This window comes from Triturus cristatus, chromosome 4_1 (assembly GCF_964204655.1).
Source record: "Triturus cristatus chromosome 4_1, aTriCri1.1, whole genome shotgun sequence".
Lineage (NCBI taxonomy): Eukaryota > Metazoa > Chordata > Amphibia > Caudata > Salamandridae > Triturus > Triturus cristatus.
The window spans coordinates 1,137,328,902-1,137,353,586 of record NC_140585.1 but is presented as its reverse complement, the minus strand read 5'-3'; positions in this window follow the sequence as shown (position 1 = coordinate 1,137,353,586).

The window sequence follows — 24,685 nt, the reverse complement described above, 5'->3', positions numbered from 1 at the left end:
GGAAAGGCACTGAAAAAAGTGCCGAGGAGTTTGTTAAAAAGCTCCAAACAAATGATTTAAATTTAAAACTGACCAGTGTAATTAGTGCTTCTGAGATTAATTTTTGGGATCTTACAGTGTATGTAAGTGATGGCAAACTACATACTAAACTCTATCGTAAATCTACAGATGGAAACACGTTGTTACATGCTACTAGTTTCCATCCAGTCAAACTAGTCAAGAGTATACCCTATGGGGAATCCCTCAGGGCTATGCGCAATTGTAGCAAGGAGTAGGATCTTGATAAGGAACTATCATGTCTTAAATCCCGCTTCCAAGCCAGAGGCTATGCTGAAACATGTCTGAATCAAGCTATCTATAAAGTAAAAAAGAAAACCGGAGAGCAGATACTTTTTAATAAGGATAGCAAATCAGCCAAACCATCGCAATCAGATACTAATCAGTGTATATTTATCACCACTTACAACAACCAGCAAAATGAATTAAGAACTATCATCTACAAACATTGGCATATTATTTGTAATGATCCTGTGCTAGGTAAACTTATACAAAGGAGACCTCAGTTCACTTTCAGAAAAGCCAGATCTCTCCATCAAGCTCTAGTTAGCAATATGCTACTCAGCGATACTCAAAAAAGACCGATCAGTTCATGGTTGAGTAGAAGGGATGGTTTCATTAAATGCCTCAAATGCAAGGCGTGCATGTTTGACAAAAACACTACTAGTTTCCCATTGGGCTTTGCTCAGAAGTCTGAACAACAAATCAAGGGAAAATGTTCTTGTAAAACAGACTATGCTGTCTACGTGCTCCAATGCCCATGTGGCTTGAAGTACTTAGGCTCTACCATCCTTCCTGTACACAAAAGAGTGTTGCAACATTTGCGTGCCATCAAAAATGGGGACAAATCTTACCCCGTGGCCCGACACTTCGAACAGTACCACACCAAGATCGCTGAAGGTCTCTCTTATTTTGTCATTGATGCCATTCCATTGAACAGCAGAGGTGGCAACCGTGAGAAAAAATTGCGTACACTAGAATCCTGCTACATTATTAAACTTAACACAAAGATTCCAGATGGGTTAAACATAGAAGAAGATTTACATACCCATTTATAGATTCCTCCCGATCTCTTTTCAGGTTTTATTTTAATTTTAGTTACTTGGACATTGTTACATTACAGACGATATGTGGTGCACAGGGTTCTCAATTTATTCCATTTTGCGCATTTTGCCCACTTGGGCATAATTATACATATTGCTTATCTGATTTCTGTTAAGTATTGTATTGGACACACTTAACTTTGACTATTTGGTCATACCAATTCATTGGTTTATTTAATACTGTCGTAACATTGGTTCGTCAACAGTCTTCAGTTTTTGCAATAAGCATAGGCTATGATTGGACCACCAGGGTCAAAATTGTGGCTTAGCACGTTTGATGAAAATGCGCTAAAGACAAATTGTATAACATATTTTCAAAAAATATAACGCAATGAAATCCATGCTGTTTCATTATGAAATGATTATGATTAATTGAGTTTGTATTTTGGTATTTTACCTTTAATTAACTCCAATCCCTGTGACACACTGCGAGAAACTACTAGTCTGTTGTCCAGTTTTATTGTTGTAGTTCACATGTGACTTGTTCACATTCACAGTTAAAAAAAGCCATGGTAACTTTATTGAATTGCTAGTGAACAAGCCTGCAGGACAGGCGAAACGCGTCTAGCATTTTCAGCTGGCATTAAAGAATATTTTTGCGCACAGACACGGGGTTGATTGCTTTTGTTGTGAAAGTTTGGCGAAATTATTGATGACCGTGACTGGGAGGTCTTCACTTCGACGCGCCCTTTGGTCTGGAGGCAGCGGGTGTTCCCATTCGTTTGTGGAGTATATATATATATATATATATATATATATATATATATATACAACCGCACTTTGAATGTCAGAATATTACCAATCTACATCCGGGCGTCTCCTAGGTTGAAAAGTTTGATACACAAACACCAAATGAGTCATCTGTCACTTTACAATGTTGTCCAACTTGTAATTTTAATTTTCACACACACTATTTGTATGAACGCAAGGCACTTTACTTGTTTATATTTGCTGTTAGAAGATGGCCGCCATGAATTTACGAACAATGTTGCTGCTAGTCCATCTTCTATGCTTGTATATTTTTTGTCATGTGACATATGATTGAAGTTTAAATGTGCCGTTTTTACGCAAAGGAAACTGACATTGAAAAAGCCAGTCGGCGAAACGCGTCTGTCAGCGTTTCGGGGGAACAACGGGGGGGAACTTGCTAAATAAAGCATTCATGCTTTAAAGAACATTGTCCCTGGATTTTGCTGGAGTGCTCTTCGATTTACACGTTCTCACGTGTTGGTTGTTTCATATATATATATATATATATATATATTACCTACTGGCGGTCGCCAGTAGGTAGTTATAGTTAGGACCTATTATTCATAGGAAATCTGCAACATTCTATTTGGAATATCTTCGCAAAATTTTCAAAACTGGTGGGGTGCTCCGGTCCGCTCCTATCCTGAAAGTCTCGGCGTGATTCGTCAAGCAGGAGCCGAGAAAAAAGGGGGTCCCAAAACATGTTTTCCCCATGCAATTTTCCATAGGAACTTTTAATCGCAGCTACAGCCCGAACTGCTGAACGGAATTACACCAAATTTGGCAAAGAGGTAGCCCTTAGTTCACACTCGTGCCTTTTGGTTAAATGGTATAAATACGTTCAGTAGTTCCTGAGAATATCAAAAGTAAAATCACATATATATCTGGGCGGAGTTACAATATAAATCATATGTTGATTGTACCATACTCATTTTAGGAATTGTGGTGTGTTCTAAGGTGATTTTACCATGTGATAAAGCCTTCTGCTGGGATATCATAAATCATGTTTGAGAGAAAACTATTTTCTCATGCTTTTCTCACAGAGGTTTGGAAGGTGATCTATAAGCTAAACTGAGAGCATATTTTCTGTAAATTCACATTATCTTTCTCAGTCATGTGATAATGAAGTCTGACATTCTCAGTAAAACATGTACATCCAACAAGGGCAGAGACTGTCAGTTGATTCCTTTGTGTTCTACTGCAGCTTCCCAGAGTGTTCTAAAGAACAACTAGAGCGCTAACCTATGAGAAACGTATTGCACAACTGAAGCCATCTTGATTGGAATAAAGTGGTAACTCTTAAAACATTTAATTTAAAAAGGAACAAAGTGAGGGAGTTCATTTTGCCATAGAAATTATGATTAGTGCTGCAGAAAGAAAAATTAGGGCACATTTTGACTTCTCAAATCCTCTTCTATTTCATTAAAACATTCTGACATGCAGACTGAAATATGCATTTTGAATACCAGCAGCAGACTTCCCTGGTGAGCAGTAGCTTTACTACAGTGATCTAATGAGCAACTAGAGTGCTAACATTCTGAATTTATGGCAAAAGTGTGACACATCTGAATGCATACTTGATGGAACCAAAGTAAAAAACTAAAAGTATTTTCTACTGAGGAGACTGCAGTAAATAAGGAAATTAGGAAACTTCATAACAAATAGGTCTCCCAGGATGGCCACCAGAGACAAAAGAGCCCAAATGTAGCTCAAATATCACCCAGATGTAGCCCAAGTATAACCCAATAACAGAATGCCTCAGAGTGTTCTTAAGAACAACTAGAGCGCTTACTGTCTTACTTATGACAAAAGTATGGCACACCTGAAGCCATCTTCATTGGAATAAACTGATAACACTTAAAACATTTAATTTAAAAAGGAACACAATGAGGGGGTTCATTTTGCCATAGAAATTATGATTAGTGCTGAAGAAAGAAAAACTAGGGCACATTTTGAGTGACTTCTCAAATCCTCTTCTATTTCATTAAAAAATTCTGACATGCAGACTGAAACATGCACTTGTAATACCAGCAGCAGACTTCCGTGGTGAGCAGTAGCTTTACTACAGTGATCTAATGAGCTAGAGTGCTAATATTCAGAATTTATGACAAATGTGTGACATATCTGAATACCTTCTTGATGGAATCAAAGCAAAAAGCTGAAAGCATTTCCTACTGAGGAGACTGCAGTAAATGAGGAAATTAGGAAACTTCATAACAAATAAATCTCCCAAGATGGCCACCAGAGACAAAAGAGCCCAAATGCAGCACAAATATCACCCAGATGTAGCCCACATGTAGCCCAATGACAGAAGTGTGCAAAACAATTTTTATTTTTTGTGTTTTTGCAGTTTTATATAGTGCAGACTTGTCAGGTATTGGAGTGCTTTACATGAGCATTGGTTACATCACACAAGAACAAATTCATTTTGGTTGTAGACATGGGGAGATTAAGTGATTTGACCAGAATCACAGAATGTCATGCTGAAGCAGAAACTCCAACCTGGTTCCCCAGTTGCAAAGTCTGCAGCTCTGGAAGTAACACCACATCCTCTCCCCTAAGTGCAACATTTAATCAAGTGGTCAACTGGATAAAAAAACAGAAAGATAACAAATAATTTAAAAGTGCTTTGTCGCTATTTGAAAACTCAGAAAATATGTCCTCATTTTAGTTTTTTAGAGCACTAACCATAATTCTGATGCAGATAAGACCCTCTCATATATGTAATTTCTAAAGGAAATGCTCTAGGTATTACAGTTTTGATAACATCATGATGACGTCAGGCGTTCCACACTTTTGTAATAAATATAGAATGTTAGCAATCTAGTTGTTCATTAGGATACTGTTGAGAGGCAGAGGCCAGGGGCACGGACTCTGAAAATTGAAGGAGGGTGCAGAGGCAACAATTTGACCACACTATGGAGGGCAGTGGAAAGGGGGGCAGGGGCAACAAACCAACAATACAGGACTGACAAGAGAAGCTGTGGCAATATAATAGACCATTGTGGGCAGAAGGAAGAGGCAGTGGTAGTACAACCATACATGCCAACAGACCCGATTCAGCCAGGAAACGTCCAATGTTTTTAGGCTCAAATGGGCTTTATTTGATCTGTCTCCTGTCTACAATCTCCTCTTTTTCAATGTAACTCAAAGGGGAAAATCAATACCCCAGTTTTGTTTCAAAATCTCCCTCTTACCAAGTTCAAAATGTTCGCAAGTGTGGTACATTGGATCATGGAAGGCAGGAGGAATTGGGGTAGGGACATGGGCTCAGATAACAGAGGACAGGAGGGACATGGAGAGGTGCACCAAACTGACCCTTCAGGGCAGGCATCAGGGTTTTCAGCAGCACAATACACCACATGGGCATGCGGGACGGGAGTGCAGCACAACAATCCATAGAAAGCAATAGGGGCGAACAGAACCATGCACATGGACAACAGAGAACAGAGAACAGAGGGGAAAGAGGCAATGGTAGCTAGCTGACCATAATGGACAGACAGGAGAGAAAGCTGCAGCATAACAGACCATAAAGGGCAGGAGGGACGGATCAGGGGCATTACAATGGAACAGTCAAGCTAGGAGGGAGGGAATAGGGGTCTGTACATGGAAACAGAGGGCTGGGGGCAAGGGTGCAGGGCAGGAGCAGCAAGATTACCATGGAGGTCAGGCAGGATGGGCACAAGAAGCAAGACACACCATGGAGAGCAACAGTGAGACTATGATGGCATACACACAGACCATGGAGGGAAGGTGGGAGGGGGTCAGGGGCAACTAGCTGACCACACAGGGAAGGTGGGAGGGGCCGTGGCAGCACAGAAGACCAAGCACGGCAAGCGGGAAAGTTAGTGGCAGCACAATGGCTATGATCGGCAAGAAGGAGGTTGCAGGGGCATGCACAAAGGACCATGGAGGATAGAAGGGAGGGTCAGGACCTGGGCACAGACAAGAGAGTTCAAGGGAAGGGGCCTCACAACAGACCATGCGGGGCAGGCAGGAGGAGCAGTTGCAGCACAACAGACCAGGGAGGGCAGAAGGGTGTGGCATTAAAATGGACCATGGAGGACAGGAGGAAGGGGATAGGGGCATGGAATGTGGACAGGCAGGGTGGAGGTGGCAGGAACAGGTTACAGTCATCTGACAATGCTAGGCAGGTGGGAGGGGAGTGGCAGTTCAACAGGTCCTGCAAAACGCTCAGTACTCCAAACAACACCAACCGTCGTATGGCAACTATCGTGGAGCACTACTTACTATACACCCGGCGGTCATCGAGACGTAAAGATAGAAATGGAACTACGAGTCTTCTGTGTAGGAATAGGGAAAAGGGGGCAGCCATCTTGACAGAGTGCCATACCCTAATCTCGGCCCAGCTTGTGCTCCGTAATTGAACAACATCGAGCAGGGGAGGAAGCAGAATGCCTCAAAAGATTATAAAATTTATTATAAAGGGGAACAAGTGAAAAATAAGCACACTGTGTCTGAAAGGGAAAACATAAATAATACAAAAAGGATGGAGGTAGTGGAAAAATCCACACAGACCCACAAAACCATCTACACCAATGGGCACTACCACCAACCACAACCATCCCTCGAAGGCCGCATAGGGGGCCGAGCAATCCCATCACTACTTAAATCAACAATCTATACAAACTATACCAAATTACATTCATTATAAAGCACAATAAAATAAAATCACTCGTAATAGAGAAACATAAATGCAATACCTGCCATGGTTTTCCATGGCGTCGCAGTTCACAAATCCTGAAACAAGCTTCCCTCCCTTTCACCTTATGGTGTACTTGTCAAAATGTCAACAATGCTAAAGTACTCAGATCAGGGCCCAGATCTCATCATGGTCATTTAATCCCTGTGTGGATGTATGATACCGTTCTATCATGCGTGCCTCAAGGCGGTTCAACTTACTTTGCAGTGTTATTTTATTAGGTGCTTTCACCACTGCCAACACTGTCCAATAAAGTTCGTCTTCACTATGATTCATTTCAATGAAATGTTGGACCATAGGCGCCCCTGCGGTCCCGCAACGGATGCGAGATTTATGCCGCAAAATCCTCATCTTGATGGCTTGAGTTGTGTGCCCAATTTATGTTTTCCCACATGAGCATATAACTGAATACACTACGTTTTTAGTGTTACAGTTAGAAAAACTCAACTGCAGGTGTACCACTTTATTTATTTCCACGGACTTAGAGTCTTTAGTTTGCGGGCATACCCCTCACCCATTGCACCTGTAATGTCCAATGAGCGCTGGTAATCCCATCATTCCTCGCAAATCAGTGGGCACCGATGACGGGCGAGTAGCTTTCACCAGATTATTTCTCAAATTCTTTCCTCTACGGAAAGCAAATAATGGCTTGGGAATATTCAAATGTTCCACTAATCTAAGGTTTCTTAAAATGATCTGCTTAACTTTATTAGCTTTAGGATTAAATGTCAGTACACAAACCAATTGCTCTGATTCTTGTTTGATTTTTGGGGTAAGAAGCACTTCCCTAGGGGTATACCAAGCTCTCTTTAAGGCTCCCCTGACCAGTTTCCTTGGGTATCCTCTTGTAGTGAGTTTTTTTTGCAGAATTTTTGCATTCCTGAAATAATCATTTTTGTCAGTGCAATTACGCCGTACTTTCAGAAACTGCCCATAGGGCAAGTTATCCCTGAGGTTACGCGGATGTCCAGATGTATATTCCAATAGCGTGTTCCTGTCGGTGGGCTTAGTGAACAAGTCCACCTCCAACTTGCCTTCTTTCTCAATAATCCACACATCTAGAAAGTTAATACGTTTGTTACTTGATGCCATTGTGAATTTTAAATCTGGTGTCCTGGCATTAAGCCACGAATGAAATTGCACCAACTGGTCCTGTGACCCCTTCCATATCATGAACACTTCGTCGATAAAACGGACCCATCCTAGGGTGTGCTCCCTGAAGGGGGACGCGGCATGGAAAATGTATCTCATTTCAAACTGATCCATTACCAAATTGGCAATTTCGGGCGCAAAACAACAACCCATCCCTACACCTTTAATCTGTAGAAATAAATCTGTCTTGAAAATAAAAAAAAATATTTTTCAAACAAATCTGGGCTAGGGAGAGTAAAAAATCTGTTGGCACATAATGAGGTCTGGGCCTCTGATCGAACACTAACCGCATGACCAACAAAGCTTCGTCCTGAGGTATATTGGTATATAGACTCTCAATGTCGAAGGAAACCAGCAACTGCTGGGTTCCATAGAACATTGAGAGCTCTATCTTAGAGATAAGATCCATTGTATCTCTAATATAAGCTTTTGTCAGAGGTACAAATGGTTTCAAAAATACATCGATATATTTGGCCAGTGGCTCCAGAATGGACACACAGGATGCAATAATCGGTCTCCCAGGTGGTTGGGTGCTGTTTTTATGTATTTTAGGCAATACATATATATTGGGTATCTTCTGCTCAGTAAAATTCAGATATTCATGTTCTTTCTTACAGAGGTATCCTAAATCCATCGCATCAGTAGTAAGGTGTAATATTTGGGCTTTTAATCTGACTGTGGGATTCTCTGTAATAAGTCGATAGTGATCCCTATTACCGAATTGTCGCATAATTTCCACGTCGTACTGTTCAGTATCCCATAGAACTATCCCCCCTCCCTTGTCGGCTGGTTTAATAACCATCAGAGGGTTATGGGAAAGTTCTTTTAAGGCCAACTGTTCCTGTTTTGAGAAATTAGATTTAAATACAATTTGTTTGGTGTTAAGTTGATCTACTTCCCGCAGAATTTGATCTTCAAACATCAAAACCTCCTCAGGCATGGCCATACGTTGGGGGCAAAAAGTGGATTTTTTTCTTAAGCCCACTGATATTAATCTCATTGGTGTCATTGTATTAAGAGAAAAAGACCTTAAGTCTGATTTTCCTTAAAAATTGTAAAACTTCAGTTTTAGTGTCAACTGGATCCTGCAATACCGTGGGGACAAAGGATAAGCCTTTTTGAAGTACTTTTGTTTCCGTATCTGTTAAAAGATGTTTAGACAAGTTATACATCGGCATAGTAGCTATCTCAATATGATTATCATCTGTACTTCCTAGCTCTACCTCCTGTATATTCTGTGTCATGTCCTGAAGAATCCCTGTTCTTGATTCTGTTGCATCGGCGGTTGCCATCCTCTTCTGAACCCCCACCCCCTGTTCCCACCTCTGTCTAAAAAAGTAGGAGGGGGCTGTGTTCTGGGATATTGGTAATATGGTTGATATGGCGGGTAAGGTTGAAAAAAAGATCCACTTCCTTGATCTGAATCAGAGGAGGAAGAATCGGAAAAGGTCACAAATTTAGTGCGGGACCTTCCTCTATATTGCAAATTCAAACTGCTTGGATTGTTATTCTTGAAAAAATCTTCTTTCAGATATGGGTAAACCCACTCCAATATGAAGTTTTTTATATCTTTCACCACCTTTGATGTTTTCAAATTCACTGTATGTATTTTAAAGTCTGCTAAGCTTTTATCTATAGTTTCTAACAGCGACTTTGCATCTGATATCGAGGTGTCCCCCCCCGATTTCCTCTTCTAATTTCTTACCTGACAGGACTCGGTCACAAATTTTGCACGTCTCCTTTCTCGCATTTACTTTCTTCTCTCCAGGTGAAAAAGTGAAGAATTTCCACGCAACAGATTCCGGCCTTTGTGGACGTGGTGCCTCCTGCAAGAATTCTTCTTCAGAAGATACTTCCTCCTGCTGCTGCTGCTGTCCAGATGCCATTTTGTTTGATACTTTTTGAAAAACACAAAAAAAAAACAAGCAAAAAGGGTTCTTGTAGGAAAAGAGATGTCTCTCTAAAGATGCTCCAACAAGAATGATTAAAATGGGTGGGGTTCTGAAATAGTTACAGTGGGAAATGTTATGAACCAATGAAATCTTTTTTTTTAGGTCACATGGGGTCCGCACACTCAACGCTCACGAAGCACGCACCCGACGCAACTACGCAAAAATATATTAAAAAATAATATACGTTTATTATAAGTACAAATATATTATTTTTATGAATATCTTAGATGCCCTAATATGTATATTGAGCACACATACATATCATTTTAGAACATAAACAAATTTCACGGGAGTCGCACACCAGCTCCCCCAGCACGTATATGACGTCACGTGGGACCCGCCACCACGCAAGCGTCGTGTACCGTAATGCGCCTGTGTCACGAATGCGCGGGAGCAGGAGTCACGGACTGGTCGCATACCAATCACGCACATCACGTAATATTAAATGTATATGCTGTTACTGAAAAACACGCAGCCGTCGCACACCATACGCGGATCCTTCACGATGTTTCTAAAATGGTGGCTAGAATCCGCGCACCCACCATGATGTGTACATTTTGGGTGCACGACTGGGAAAAAAAATTGGATAAAAAAAACTGTAGAAAATCAGTACAAAAAATAGGTATAACTACTCTTACACTTAAAAATTAGCATTTAAAAAACCTTTGAAATTCACTGAAAAAACCATAGGTTTCAGAGACGTTATAGTTAGAAATTAGCATTTAAAAAAGCTTTGAAATTCACTGAAAAAACCATAGGTTTCAGAGACGTTATAGTTAGAAATTAGCATTAAAAAAACCTTAGAAATTCACAGAAAAAAACATAGGTTTCAGGGGTGTTATAGTTAGCTGGACATTTCACTCGTACAAAACCATAGAAATTCCTCCGTTATAGTTAGTTCTGCTAACTATAACTCACGCGCCCGCAATGCACTGCTGATGATGTCACATATTACATCATTCATGACATGGTCAGTGACATCACTGATGACATCACTGATGACATCTCAAATGACATCACTGATGGCATCACTGATGACATCATCCAGTGACTGTGTGTTTGTGTAAAGTTTATATATGTTTGATATATATAGGGAAAGCCATTTTGAAGAATGAGTGGGTGTATAAGTGTTTGAATGGTTGATTTAGTAGGTGCTTGATTAAACATATCTTTCTGAATACATGGGTTAGTGAGTAAACTGTGTGAATGTCTGTATCCATGTGTCTGTTGGTGTGTAAGCGACTGCATGGGTTTGCAAATAGCTACATGAGTGTCTATATGGGTTATTGATTTGTTGTTTGAGTATCTGTATGGGTGCCTGAGTGTTTGTGTGGGTGGGGTGTGTATTACTCTGAGTATAGATGTGTGAGTGGGTGATTCACTGGGTACATGGTTTCAAGAGTTCATCTGTGATGGACTGTATGGGTGGGTGAGTGTGTGTATGGGTGTATTAGTAAGTGAATGTATATCTCAATGGTACATGTGTGAGTAACTACATATTTGAAAAGTAGTATATATGTGTGTTGGAGTACATAATTGGCTACAAATGAGTGTGTTATTGTGAGAGTGGCTGTATGGATGAGTGTGTGCTTGTATCATTGATTGTATAAAAGCATAAGAATGTGCTAGTATTTGTATGAGTAATGGAGCTGGTGTGTGTATAACTGTATAACTGAGTAAATGGCAGTGTGAATAATTTTTTCCATGACTGACTAGGTGTGTGAGTACCTCTATTGATGACTGTGGTGTGTGAGTGTCTATATAGGTGTATGAGTGCATATGATAGTCCTGTACTGAGTGACCATAAGTATGAGTGACTGTACGGGTGAGTGAGTGGATGTGTGTGTAGACCTAAGAATCAGTGAGTGGGTATGTAGTTATTGGTGTTGGAGTGTCTATGGTTTTGAGAATGGTAGTCTGTAATTTAGAGTGGGTGTATCAAAAGTTATATTAGGGTGTGAGAAGATGCATGACATTTTCACATGGATGATGTAATCAGTGATGTCATCAGTGATGCCATTTGAGATGTCATCAGTGATGTAATCAGTGATGTCACTGACCATGTTATGAGTGATGTAATATGTGACGTCATCAGCAGTGCATTGCGGGGGCGCGCGTTATAGTTAGCTGAACTAACTATAATGGGGGAATTTCAAGGGTTTTGTACGAGTGAAATGTCCAACTAACTATAACACCCCTAAAAACTATGGTTTTTTCAGTGAATTTCTAAGGTTTTTTAAATGCTACTTTCTAACTATAACGTCCCTGAAACCTATTATTTTTTCTGTGAATTTCTAAGGTTTTTTAAATGCTAATTTCTAACTATAACGTGCCTGAAACCTATGGTTTTTTCAGTGAATTTCAAAGGTTTTTTTATGCTAATTTCTAACTATAACGTGCCTGAAACCTATGTTTTTTTCAGTGAATTTCAAAGGTTTTTCAAATACTAGTTTCTAACTATGCGTACAGAGGTAGGCCATGTGAAGAAAGAAGAAAAAACGCACAGAAAGAAGCAAAAGAAATGCAGAAAGAAGCAACAGAAGTCCACAAAGATGAAGAAAAGTGCAGGAAGAAGAAAGGCATGTGCAGAAAGAGAGGAGCAGAAAGAGGCCTTGTTGCAAAATCATCCTGTGCCCACAACTTTTTCAGACGGGTACTGGTGGTAACTGACTCTGACTAACCAGGCCTAGAGCCAGTGCTATGCTAAAAGACACTTAGAATACAGTGAAAACACCTACATACACTAGGGAACACTATGCATTGGGGTACCCCTGTGATTAGCATGACCTCCTCTGTAAGGCCCTAGTACTTAATAGGGCAGGGGGATTAAACCTACCTCTTAAAATGTGCTACAGGGCGCGTTTGCACAGTGGTGAAGGGAGTGGAGGGCCTAAGGTGACACGTGTGCAAACATGCCCTGTGGCCGTTTTAAGTTGGGGGATTAAGTCCCCTTGAATCCTGACGGTCCCTGGGATCCAACTAGCCCACCAGGTACCATCAGTAAGCGCCACAGAGCTGCGATGCACCTGGTAGGCTAGTTGGCCCCCAGGGTCCCTTAGGATTGAAAGGGAATTAATTCCCCAACTATAAACACGCCACAGGGGTGGTGGTACACATGGCACCTCAGGCCCCGCCCCCTCCCTTCACCACTGTGCAAACGTGCCCCATGGCGCGTTATAAGTTGAGAGATAAAGTCGCCTTCAATCCTGAGGGCCCCTGGGGGCCAACTAGCCTACCAGTTACCTCCAGTAAGCGCCACAGAGCTATGTTGCTGAGAGGTGTAAAAAGGGGCGTGGCCTGGACCACCTCTCTGCAACGCAGTGCAGTGGCACTTACTGGAAGCTCCTGGTGGGCTAGTTCACCCCCACAGTCCCTCAGGATTGAAAGGGAATTAATTCCCCAACTTTAAACGCGCCACAAGGCATATTTGCATACATGTCAACTCAGGCCCTGCCCCCTCCCTTCACCACTGTGCAAACGCACCCCATGGCGCGTTTTAAGTTGGGAGATTAAGTCCCCTTGAATCCTGAGGGTCCCTGGGGTCCAACTATCTCACGCGATACCTCCAGTAAGCTCCACAGAGCTGCGTTGCAGAAAGGTGTAATAAGGGGCATGGTCTCTGAACACCTCTCTGCAACGCAGCTCCCTGGCACATACTGGAGGTACCTGGTGGGCTAGTTGTTATGAAATTTTCATGAATCCATTATAAATTTTAAGTTTTGCTACATTCTTCCTCTATCATTTCCCTTTATTCATCCTTCATTCTTTTCCCCCGTCTAACGAGTATCTATGATATTATTTATATATGATAATATTTAATACTTAGTTGTCTTATATTTAACCATGATATTGTTTAATTATACAATGCTATTATTTAGATAGGATTATGCTTAACTGTGATAACAATTATCAATGTTAATATTTAATTACTATTGTTATACTATACAAAGTTAATTACATTATACCAGACATCTGACAACGTTACACTAAATTGACTTCTCTCTTTTTCTTCATTCATCTTCTTTCCTCTTCCTTCTTTCTTGACTTTTTCATCACCTCTAACACTATAGTCTCAAGATATTTGTCTCTTCCCTTTTCTTTCAGCCTTAACTCTGAATTCTTTATTATTGTCGGAATATTGTTAAATACTACTGTAGAAATTCATCTCTCACTACTGACTTAGTCTCCAGTTGGGGCTCCTCCGGTGGCAATAGCCCGAAAGCCTAGACCCGCAGTAAGCAGTTCTAGCCCATTGGTGCTGTGCTATCCCTGTGCAGTACATCTACCTCTTCCCCCTTATATTGTTTTTCACTTTTTTCTCACTATTGCTTACATCTTTTAAGTTACTCTCTCACAATCCTCTAACCTCCTTAAATTTTCTAGAAGTTTACTTATCCTTCAACTTTCTCCTTACCCGGACTCTATTCTTCTTCTTCACCTTTTCCCCTCTTCTCCTCACCTTCTCCCCCTTACATAGTCCACTCTCTTGGCTTCTGTTTTTCCTCTCTCCAGTGATATCTCCACAATACTTACTTATATTTACTTATCTAGCCTTTATTTCTACACCTTTCACCACCTTCGTATTTTTTGCACCTCCTATCCCTTATATCAGTTTTTCTTTTAAATTAATCCCTTTTAGATTTTCAGCGCACATATGGCAGTTAACACACCTTCCTCCTCTCATCTATTGTGCATAATCTCATGGAATGTTAATGGCCTTACGCACTTTATAAAACGCAAAAATGTACTCTCTTATCTAAAAAAGAAAAGAACTGATATTGCTCTCTTACAAGAGACTCATCTCGATGCCTTGGAATCATCTAAGTTACAGCAAGAATGGGTGGGAAAAGTTATTCATTGCGGATTGACAACAAAACCCTCTTCTGAGAAGAACCAGTCATGGAAATGTGGTGTGGCCATCCTCTTACACAAATCCTTACCTATCTCAACTGTCAAAACCTGGATCGACCCTGAGGGCAAATATGTATTTGCTAAGTTAAAAATTGGAGAAAAGATCTTCTGCATTGGTTCAGTATTTGCCCCAACTGGCGATAAACGCTCCTATTTTCTCAACCTGAATCGTTTACTTGTGGAGATTGGTGCATCCAGTTACATCATTGGTGGTGAGTGGAATTTGACCCGTGAAGTGATTGTAGATAGAACTGCCCATTTAGATAGATACAATGTTGGTGACAGAGCTTTATTGGGCGATATAACAACAGACCATGGTTTAGTAGATCACTGGCGCCTCTGTCATCCCTCAGATCAAGAATATACCTTTCTTTCCTCTGCTCATGGCACACAATCCAGGATCGATTACTTTCTAATTTCTGATTCAGTAGTTGCAATCACCAATAAATCCCATATTTTAGAAGCCGCTGTTTCTGATCATTCTCCAGTTCTTCTTGCTCTAGAAGTAGGCTTAACCTCTCTGTGCGAAGGTGGCCTGGTATATGATGTCTACTAATTAAAGTGGGCACCCTGTACCAGTCCACACGACCCTTATGATGTATGAGGTCTAAGAAAACCTTTTGAAAGCTATCCTAGTGGTAGCTGTGGAGAGCAGCCTTCAGGCATAATCGTGAAGGAATGTAAAGAAGCTTGTTTTACCAGAATATCACCTCCTGAATGAGTAAATGAAAGGAGAACCATACAGTAGTTAAATAAAAATATTTATTTATTAATATAACACTCTCTACTGCAGGGGAGTAACTCCTGTACTCCAAGGGAGATTCTTCATTCGTGCAATCGTCGTGCAGGCAGTCAAAGTACTTGGTTTCTTCTTAGTAGAATCTTGTCCAGGTAAAATCTAAAGTTCTGTAGCCAGGTAACCTACTTTATTCCCATGGGAAAGGGTTGGAAAGATTCTAGGGACCCTCCTAGGGGAGGGGCAGGACAGAGGGGTGGCTACACCCATGTCTTTTGTCCAGTTTCGAACCAGAGCAGGAGCCAATGGCTCCCAGAACTGGTTTGAGCTGGACTATGCACAGGGACACCAAATGTGCCCCCAGTGCAGACTTCCTGGCACTCTCAGAGTGCACCCACCCAGCCCCAATACACTAAACCCTGTCTGGGAGGTGGTTACATCTCCCTGTGACAGGATGCCTATTGTCATGCCTTACTCTGCTCGAGCTTGGCTCAGCCGCAGGAGATCAGAATTGTGTCTGTGGCTGGCAGCGTCCATTTTGTGCTGCCCGGTTGAGAAAGTTGGTATTGGGTAGACCGGTGACCCACAGTATTGGTTCTAGAAGGGTGGAATCATACCTCCCACACCAATTACTGGTGTGGAGGTATGATTCACGACATGTTTCTAAGCAGCCGTTTTAAAGTTAGCATTCACCGCTAGGTTATAATACACTTAGACCTATATGTCTGGCTGCATCACAGACAACCCCGGAGATTGGTCTCTGAAGCCTGCAGAGGGGCCCTACTCATGCAGGGGCACCCTCTCTCGCAAAACCCAGCACCCTGTCTTCAGGATTGATAAGGCCTGCCATAGGGGTGACTGATAGGTTTTTAAGTGTAGTGATTTAGAAAGAGATAGTGAACCTATATCTAAGTAAGTGGTGCAAGCACCAGCTTACACAGGCTGCTGTAGCAGACCTGTTGTGTCATTTTGAATGGCCTCTCATGAGTGGCATAATACATGCTTCAGTCCATGGGAGGCCTCTGGGGTAGCTATGCCCTGGGTACATGGTGTACCATACACTAGGGACTGATAAGGGTACCCCAGTATCGAATCTGGAGTGTACCTAAAGTACATACATAATAATTTAAAGGAGAAATCAGCATCTCTGCGTCGTATTGAACTTGAGGCTCAAATTATTTCTCTTACTCGTCTATATACTTCTTGCCCTACTATAATCAACCGCAAAAGCCTAGAATTAGCTAAAACGGCACTTAATAATCTGTATACCTCCAAAGCAGAATATGCTCTTCAACGTCTAAAAGGTAGACATTATGAACAAGGTGAGAAAGCAGGCCGATTACTCGCAGCGCACCTTAAACAACGTGAAGCTTCCATGGCCATATCAGCAATACGAACAGACTCCGGTGAAATTCTCACTAAACAGCAAGACATTGTAAACACTTTTGCATCCTTTTATAAAGAACTTTACATTCCTGAAAATCCAGCAACTGAAGATCAAATACTCACATACCTCACCAATATTAACCTTCTATGTGTTACAGATGAGGGCAGACACTTACTCAGTGGTGACATTACTAAGGAAGAAGTAGCTGCAGCCATCTCCAAATTACCTTATCACAAATCCCCAGGTGAAGACGGATTCCCTGCGGAATATTATAAATGGTCTGGGAAAGAAACAATTTACAATCTTTATTCTGCTTTTCATTAAGCTGTCCATACATCCTCTCTTGGTCCTAGTTCTAATAAGACATTAATTGCAGTTATCCCCAAGCCGGGTAGGGATCTGCTCGCTTGTGGTAGCTACCACCCCGTCTCCTTATTAAATGGTGATGTTAAAATGTTGTCTAGTATCCTTGCGTCACGACTCCGTAATGTTATTCCCTTCCTAATACACCATTCACAGGTTGGCTTTGTCCCAGTACGCTCCTCTTGAAATCCTCTCCGAACACTAGCAAATATTTTATGGTCTGCAAGGGAACTGATTGAGGATGTGGTTTCTCTCTCCTTGGATGCAGAGAAAGTGTTTGAAAGTATTGACTGGGGCTATCTTTTTGCAACTATGAAACGCTTTGGCCTAGGAGATCAGTTTATTTCCATGGTTCGCTTACTTTATGACAATCCCACAGCCCAGGTCAACTGTGGAGGTTTTCTCTCTGACCCTTTTCCAATCCAAAGAGGTACCCGCCAAGGCTGTTCCCTTTCTCCCCTTTTATTCTTATTAGCGATGGAGCTCCTTGCAGATTCGGGGTATACCTATAACGGGAGGAGTATCAAAACTATACGTATATGCTGCTTATATTCTTCTTACTCTTAAGGCTCTCTCTCATTCTTTACCAACCTTACACAACATTATTAATAAGTTCTCAGCCCTTTCTGGTTACAAGGTGAATTGGGACAAAAGCGAAGCTCTTCCACTCTCTTCTGGTACCACAAAAGCTTCTATTGACGGATATACCTTTTGCTGGAAATCGTCCTAATTAAAATATCTAGGAATTCTGATTAATGGTGGATTTAAGGGGATGGTTTCCGATAACCTCTTGCCTCTCATAACACAAATGGAAACTGATTTTGCTAAATGTGGGGAAGAGTGCCGGCAGTAAGAATGGTTACTCTTCCTCGCTTTACTTATGGCTTAGGAATGCTTCAGATTGTAGTACCTTTGACCACACTTCATCGCATAGATTCCTGTATACGGACCTTTGTCTGGGGAACTATGCATTCTCGTCTATCTGCTGCTAAGTTATTGGCTCGTCGCACCCATGGCGGTTTAGGTTTACCATCGTTGGAGCAATACTCCTTAGCCTTACATCTCTCACAACTGGCTTACTTACTCCCAGGTGTGACTGATCCTCCGCAATGGGTCACAACAGAACACTTAATACTTTAATGTGACTATGGTCTTAACTTCTTATACAGTACTCGTAAGCCTTGAACTTCCCCCCCGCATCCTGTACTTCATGCTATATATCAAGCATGGCAACGAGCACATCGACTCTTAGGGGTTGCTCATCGTTTGCACTCTAAAGCCCCAATATGGAGGAATTAAAGTATTCAAATTAATGGTTGAACGCTCTCTTGGATTGATTGAAGTTCCATAGGAATTCATACACTAGACCAGATTATAATAAATGGTGATATGAAATCCTTTGATACTCTTTGTGAAGAATTTGACCTTCCTTTACATCAGGCCTCACGACATTTGCAAGTACATTGCCTGAAGAAATGTCTTGGTCCTCTCCCTTGGACATTAGAATCGTCACCAATATTGGATTATCTTTGTACTTGGGGTCGGCACAAGGGAGTAATGTCAGGATTATATTGCACTCTAACTAGTCACCTATATTCACATCCACTTCTTAAAACTCTCCGCGCGAAATGGCAGGATCACCTTTATATTACTATAGATGAAGTTACCTGGCCCTACATATTGGAAGCTCTGGACAAAGGTGCTCGTGAAGCATGCCTGAAATTATGTCTTTTTAAAACTTTGCATGATTGGTATTGGACACCATCAAAATTACATAGAGATTGGTTGTTACCACTCTCTAAATGCTGGAGATGTTCCGGAGTTACTTGTTTTTTTCTTCATATAATCTGCGAATGCCCCTCTATACAAAATTTCTGGACACCAGTAGGTGATACACTAAAGTAAATGATTCCTTTTCACCTCCAACTCACCTCCACAAATATTTTATTACATGATCTTGGGAGTTCACCTGCCATTACACATCCTCAGAACCGACTCTTACATACTGCACTCTCTACCGCCAAAATGTGTATCTTAAGAGTGTGGCAATCACCTAACCCTCCTTCCAAGGAGGATTGGATGGTCGCAATGATTCAGACGGCATCACATGAGCATGTAATATATAAGCTAAAGGACCAAGAAGAAATATTTCAACAAGTGTGGACTTCTTTTCTCCGAGACTCTTGAATTTTTTCCCTTTAATCATCTTGCCTGTTCCCTTTTCCTTTCACTTTTTTCTCCCTTCTCTTTCCCTTTTGTCCCCCCTTTCCCCTGTTTGCTCTCCTTTTGTATTTCTCTTTCTTCACTCTCTCCCCAGCCTTATAATTTTTTCTTTCGGGGTATGGAGAGATGATGACTTGACTTTCCTCTCTTTTCTCTTCGTAATTGTATACTCACTTACTCTTCCATGTATTCATCCAACTATTTGCTTATTTATTTTCCCGAATATTTATTTATCTATTCAGAGTTAGAATTGTTTAGCATACTATGTTCATTTCCCTTCTTTTCCATTACTTGCTCTCTGTCTTTTATTTCATACCTCCTCTCCCCCTCCTTTCTCCTATTATGTGCAACATTTTCTTCTTTATATTATATTGTATATGTAATGTCACTAGACCACTATGGGTCTATTATGCTGTATCATACTGTTTGAAATTATATGCCTTTAATTTCTTAGTAAAGAATCACAACACAAATTCAGGGTCAACTCAAATTGGTTCAAATCAGGTAAAATTCCAACTAATAAAGAGATGCAACAAGGGTGCATGCTGCCCCTTCAGCTATTTAGTCAGTATTTGGCTGAACTAAAATGCCACTTGGATAAAGTAAGAGTTTTCCCTCCCAAATTAGCTGGCCAGAAAATCCAACTGCTCCAAAATGCGGAAGATAGAGTACTAATCGACCAGACCCAAACTGGTCTACAGAGATCCCTGGATGCACTGGTCCATTATTGCGAGTTTAACAATCTGTCCATAAATCTAACCAAGATAAAGGTCATGATGGTGGGCAGCAAATTAATAAAGAGTGGGTCTTGGTTTCTTCAAAAATGATCTGTCATGCAGGTGCCATCCTACAAAAACCTAGGGATATGCCTGGATGAGAGAGAAGGATTCGCCCTACACATCAAGGCCCCACAAGGCTCTGTCAACTCCTTGACTTGGGGATTCTGCAAATTGTTTAGGTCTCTGCAGTGCCCACACCAAAGAGCCCTAGTGAACGTGCTACATTAATGCAATCAATAACATAATGGAACACTGATTTTCAAAAGTAGGCTGGCCAACTGGATGGACAGAGTCCAAATCAACTGCTACAGAAACTTTTTCTCCCTACCAGACTGCACCACACAAGCACAAATTCGACTGGAATTCAACCTGATAAAACAGTATTTGCTATTGAAAGCAAAACTATTGATCTACTGCTTAAAAATGAAAAGAGGCCTGCCGGGACCTTAAAACATCTCTTTTGGTGGGCAATAATGCAGGCAAATTCCTTGTGGGCGCAGTTCATACCGACCTCGTTGAAAAATTTAGAAGCCCACAACAGATGGTATGCTAATCTTTCACTGAAATCTATTTTAAACTTCAATCAAAACAATAAAGAACATCTCTGCAGATCTTGATGGGAAGACACTGAAGAAGAAGATCTACGGTAGCTGAGCAGTCAACCTATACGTGCCCGGGGTGCTGTAAATGTATATATCTCAGCCCCTCTCTAAGGGTATAAAGAAGCAGCTGATGAGGCTAAGATTTGGGTTTATCCCACTGAAAGCATATTGGTATGGAAGGAGAGGTAGTGATCTGGACGAACATTGCAGACTCTGTTACATGGGGCCTGAATCCCTCATTCATTTTGTCTACATTTGTAAAATGCTTTTACCTCATAGAAAAATTCTGGCTATGCCCCATCTTCAGGGCTTTGAACATACATAAATGTATAAGGCTAAAGTATGCTGCTTTAAGTGGAAATCCTCCCAGTTGTCTGCTCAATTTTTGAAAATGTTTAAAGTAGCTATTGATGCACTCTCAGGAGCTGCAGTTGTACCGGGTCATCCAGGATCCCCGAAATTGCCTGGGACATGATGTTCCTTGACAAGGCGTGTTTTACAAGGAGAGGAAGCAATAATAGTCAGCTTTTTATTTAGATGCAGTAGTCTGCCATTTATACAACTGATAATTAGACCCAGCCTTTGGGTGGCTTCCCAAAGCAACTTAATCAACATTCCATAGTATTTAACATTTTCATTTTAACTTGCACCAGAATTTTAACTGATATTATTGGGTTGACGCTCTGGGCTGCCGCAGCAGTACAGTGTTCTTGAGGAGTCTTGCAAACTCTTTAATTAGCCCTTGTTTTATTGTGAATGGGGACTGATAACAGCTAGCTTCTTATTTAGATCCAGAAGCCTGGCACCATTATGCTTGACTAGTTCACCAGCCAATGTCCATTGGGCAGCTTCCCAAAGCACCTTAATTAGCATTCTAAAGTATTTCAAATTTGCTGCACTAAGCTGCCGCAGTAGTACCGTGCTCCTCAGGATGCTTGAAAGCACTTTAGTTAGCCTCACATGTCCGCTCAGTTTTTTTGTATGAGCAATTTTATTCTAATTTGTAATTTTTGTGTGGTGTTTTGTGATGTACCAGTGCAATGATTTTTTTTAAATGTACAATTCTCCCCAAAAAATTTCATTCACTATTCTGCTGGTTGCAACTTGAAATCTACTGATGCCTCTTTGGTGGTTCTAGTATGGAGGTATCTGTATTACTGTGTATTGATAGACATGTGAGCAATAAAGTTATATGGGGGCGTGGCCAACAGCCAATGGAAGCAGTCACGCTGTAAAGCGGCTCCGGAGCCTGAGCCCCTTTGGTACAGCTAATCCGACATAAATCCGTGATATGAATTTAGGGATTTCGCCTCTGTGAGCCCCAGACATCGTCGGGTCGGTGAGCAGTGAGTTCAGGCCGCCGCAGTAAGTGAAATCGCCCCATGAAACTCTGGTGTGTTAAGGGAGGAAATCACAAAATGGCGGCAGCAACGGAAGCGACGCTCTGAATGGGACGAAAGAGCAGAGCGGCAGCAAAGCAGTACTCCCCGCTGTACAGGTAAGTGGTCCCAAGGAGCTGTAGCTTGAAGGTGTGCTGTGACTGAAGGTATGCCCGGGCTGGAGTCGGGACCTCGAAATAGGGCCAGGAAGGGGAGAGATGGCCGAGGACTGCCAGAGAACAGATTGCGTAAGCAGAGCAGTGGTGGAGGTGGGCGAAGTGATCCTGTGGCCGGGCTGGACGATTGGCTGGGAGCCCCCCCGTGACCGCCTCCCCAGAATGGCTGGAGAATATCAGCATGGGAGAGGATTGGCAGTTGGGGAGCGCTACTAGCCTGGTGAGTGTGTGACCCCGCAGCGGGGTGAACACAGGGACAACTGGACCTTGAGCTGGACTGTGGGGTGTGGCATTTAAGGCCTGAACTAGTGGGGGTGCGAAGGGGAGGAGGCACCCCAGTGAAGCACCGGAGGTCAGAGGCAGGCACCAGTGCTGTGGCGACATGGTGCGCATTGGGTGACAGGCCTGGATGTAGTAGAGCAAGAGAGGCCGGGAGCCGCCGACTTGGAGAGAGGGACACAAACTTTTGAGGTCTGGCTGGACATCCCGCACTGCTCTTCTTTGTTGTGGTAGCCGAAGGTCTGCGGGGTGAGTTGGAGACACACAGTTGGATTGCTCCAGTGGGAAACGGCAGCCGGGAACAGAGATAGTGCAACACTGAGGGAGGCTCTTGCGGAGGGTCCAATGCAAATAGCCACCATGACTAGGAGAGAATTGAAAGTACGGTCAAGATGGCGGCCATCCAACGAGGGGCAGTGGAGATACAGCACCAGTAGGGACATGGGTTTACTGGACGCAGAAATCGCAATGGCCGAAGGCAAAGGTGGAAAGGCGGCCCTACAAACAAAATTGGACAAATATGCATGGAATAAGAGGGGAGAAAAATCAGATGCCACCAACACAAATGCTCCCACACAAGCTGCTACTTTTGTGGGAACGACGGAACCTACACTGCAGGATATTATGACGGCTATCAATAATTTATTTATTTATTTATATTTATTTATTTTTTAATTTTATAAAGTGCAACAGCTACCCAAAAGGGTTTCCCGGCGCTAGAAGACAGAGGAACTCAACATACACCAGAAGGAGTTATTGGTCGAAGAGCCAGGTCTTGATGGCTCGACGAAAGCGGGCATGACAGTTCTCGCTACGAATCTCAAGGGGGAGTGAGTTCCAAAGTCGCGGTCCCAGGTTAGCAAAGGCGGCACCTCCTTTTTTAGAAAGCCTGTACCTAGGTACAGAAAATAGATGCTGAGAGGAGGAGCGAAGGGAGCGCGAGGGAGTATAGTGTTTGACAAGAGACTGAAGGTACGCAGGAGCGACCCCAGTTCTGATCCTATGCATGAAGCTCAGTGCCTTGAACTTCACGCGGCTCTCGACTCTAAGCCAGTGGAGTTCCCGAAGTCGAGGGGTGATGTGGTCAAATCTCCGACAGCCACAGAGGAGGCGGGCGGCCGCATTTTGCACTAGTTGGAGTCTGTGAGTGACTGCCCTGGAAGCCCCCAGGTAGAGAATGTTACCATAATCCAACCGAGAGGTCACCAGGGCACTCACAACGGACTTCTGCACGTCAGTAGGTAACATCCAGAAAATTTTCCGGAGCCACCGCAAGATGGTGAAGCAGGTGGCCGCAACTTTATTTGCTTGATGTTTCATGGACAAGGTGTTATCAATCGTGACACCTAAATTTCGTACGTGCTCTGAGGGAGTGGGGAGAGGGCCCATCACAGCTGGCCAATGCCTTGGGTTCCAAAGTTCTGGTTTGTTACCAAGCACCAGAACCTCAGTCTTATCTCCGTTAAGTTTGAGTAGGTTGAGGCACATCCAATCAGATATCTCACTGAGACCTGCCTGTAAGAGAGAAGGCAGAGTTGGGTCCGCTTGGGAAAGGGAAAAAACAATTTGGGAATCATCAGCATAAGTGAATAAATTTAATCCGGAACGTTGTGCAACAAGGGCTAAAGGGGCAACATAAAGGTTAAAAAGGAGAGGACTAAGGATAGAACCTTGGGGAACCACGTGAGGTGAAGGATACATTTTGGATTTCGATGGATGCGATGAAATTTGGAAAGTTCGGTCCGAAAGGAAGGATGTTAGCCATTTCAAGGCTTTCCCACCAATCCCCATAGCTGCGAGGGATCCGAGAAGTATCTTATGTGACACAGTGTCGAATGCCGCACTGAGATCCAGCAGCACTAGAGCCACTGTGTCACCACGGTCCAGCAAGCAACAAAGGTTTTCTGTGACTCCCAGAAGGGTGGTCTCGGTCGAGAAGCCGGAGCGGAAGCCGGATTGAGAAGTGTGTAGGAGATTATGAGTGGTCACAAATTGAGACAAGTGCTGGTGAATGTGCCTCTCCAAAATTTTAGAGAACACGGGTAATAAGGATATGGGACGAAAATTGGAGTGAACCTTAGGATCTGCTGTGGGCTTTTTCAACAAAGGGGTA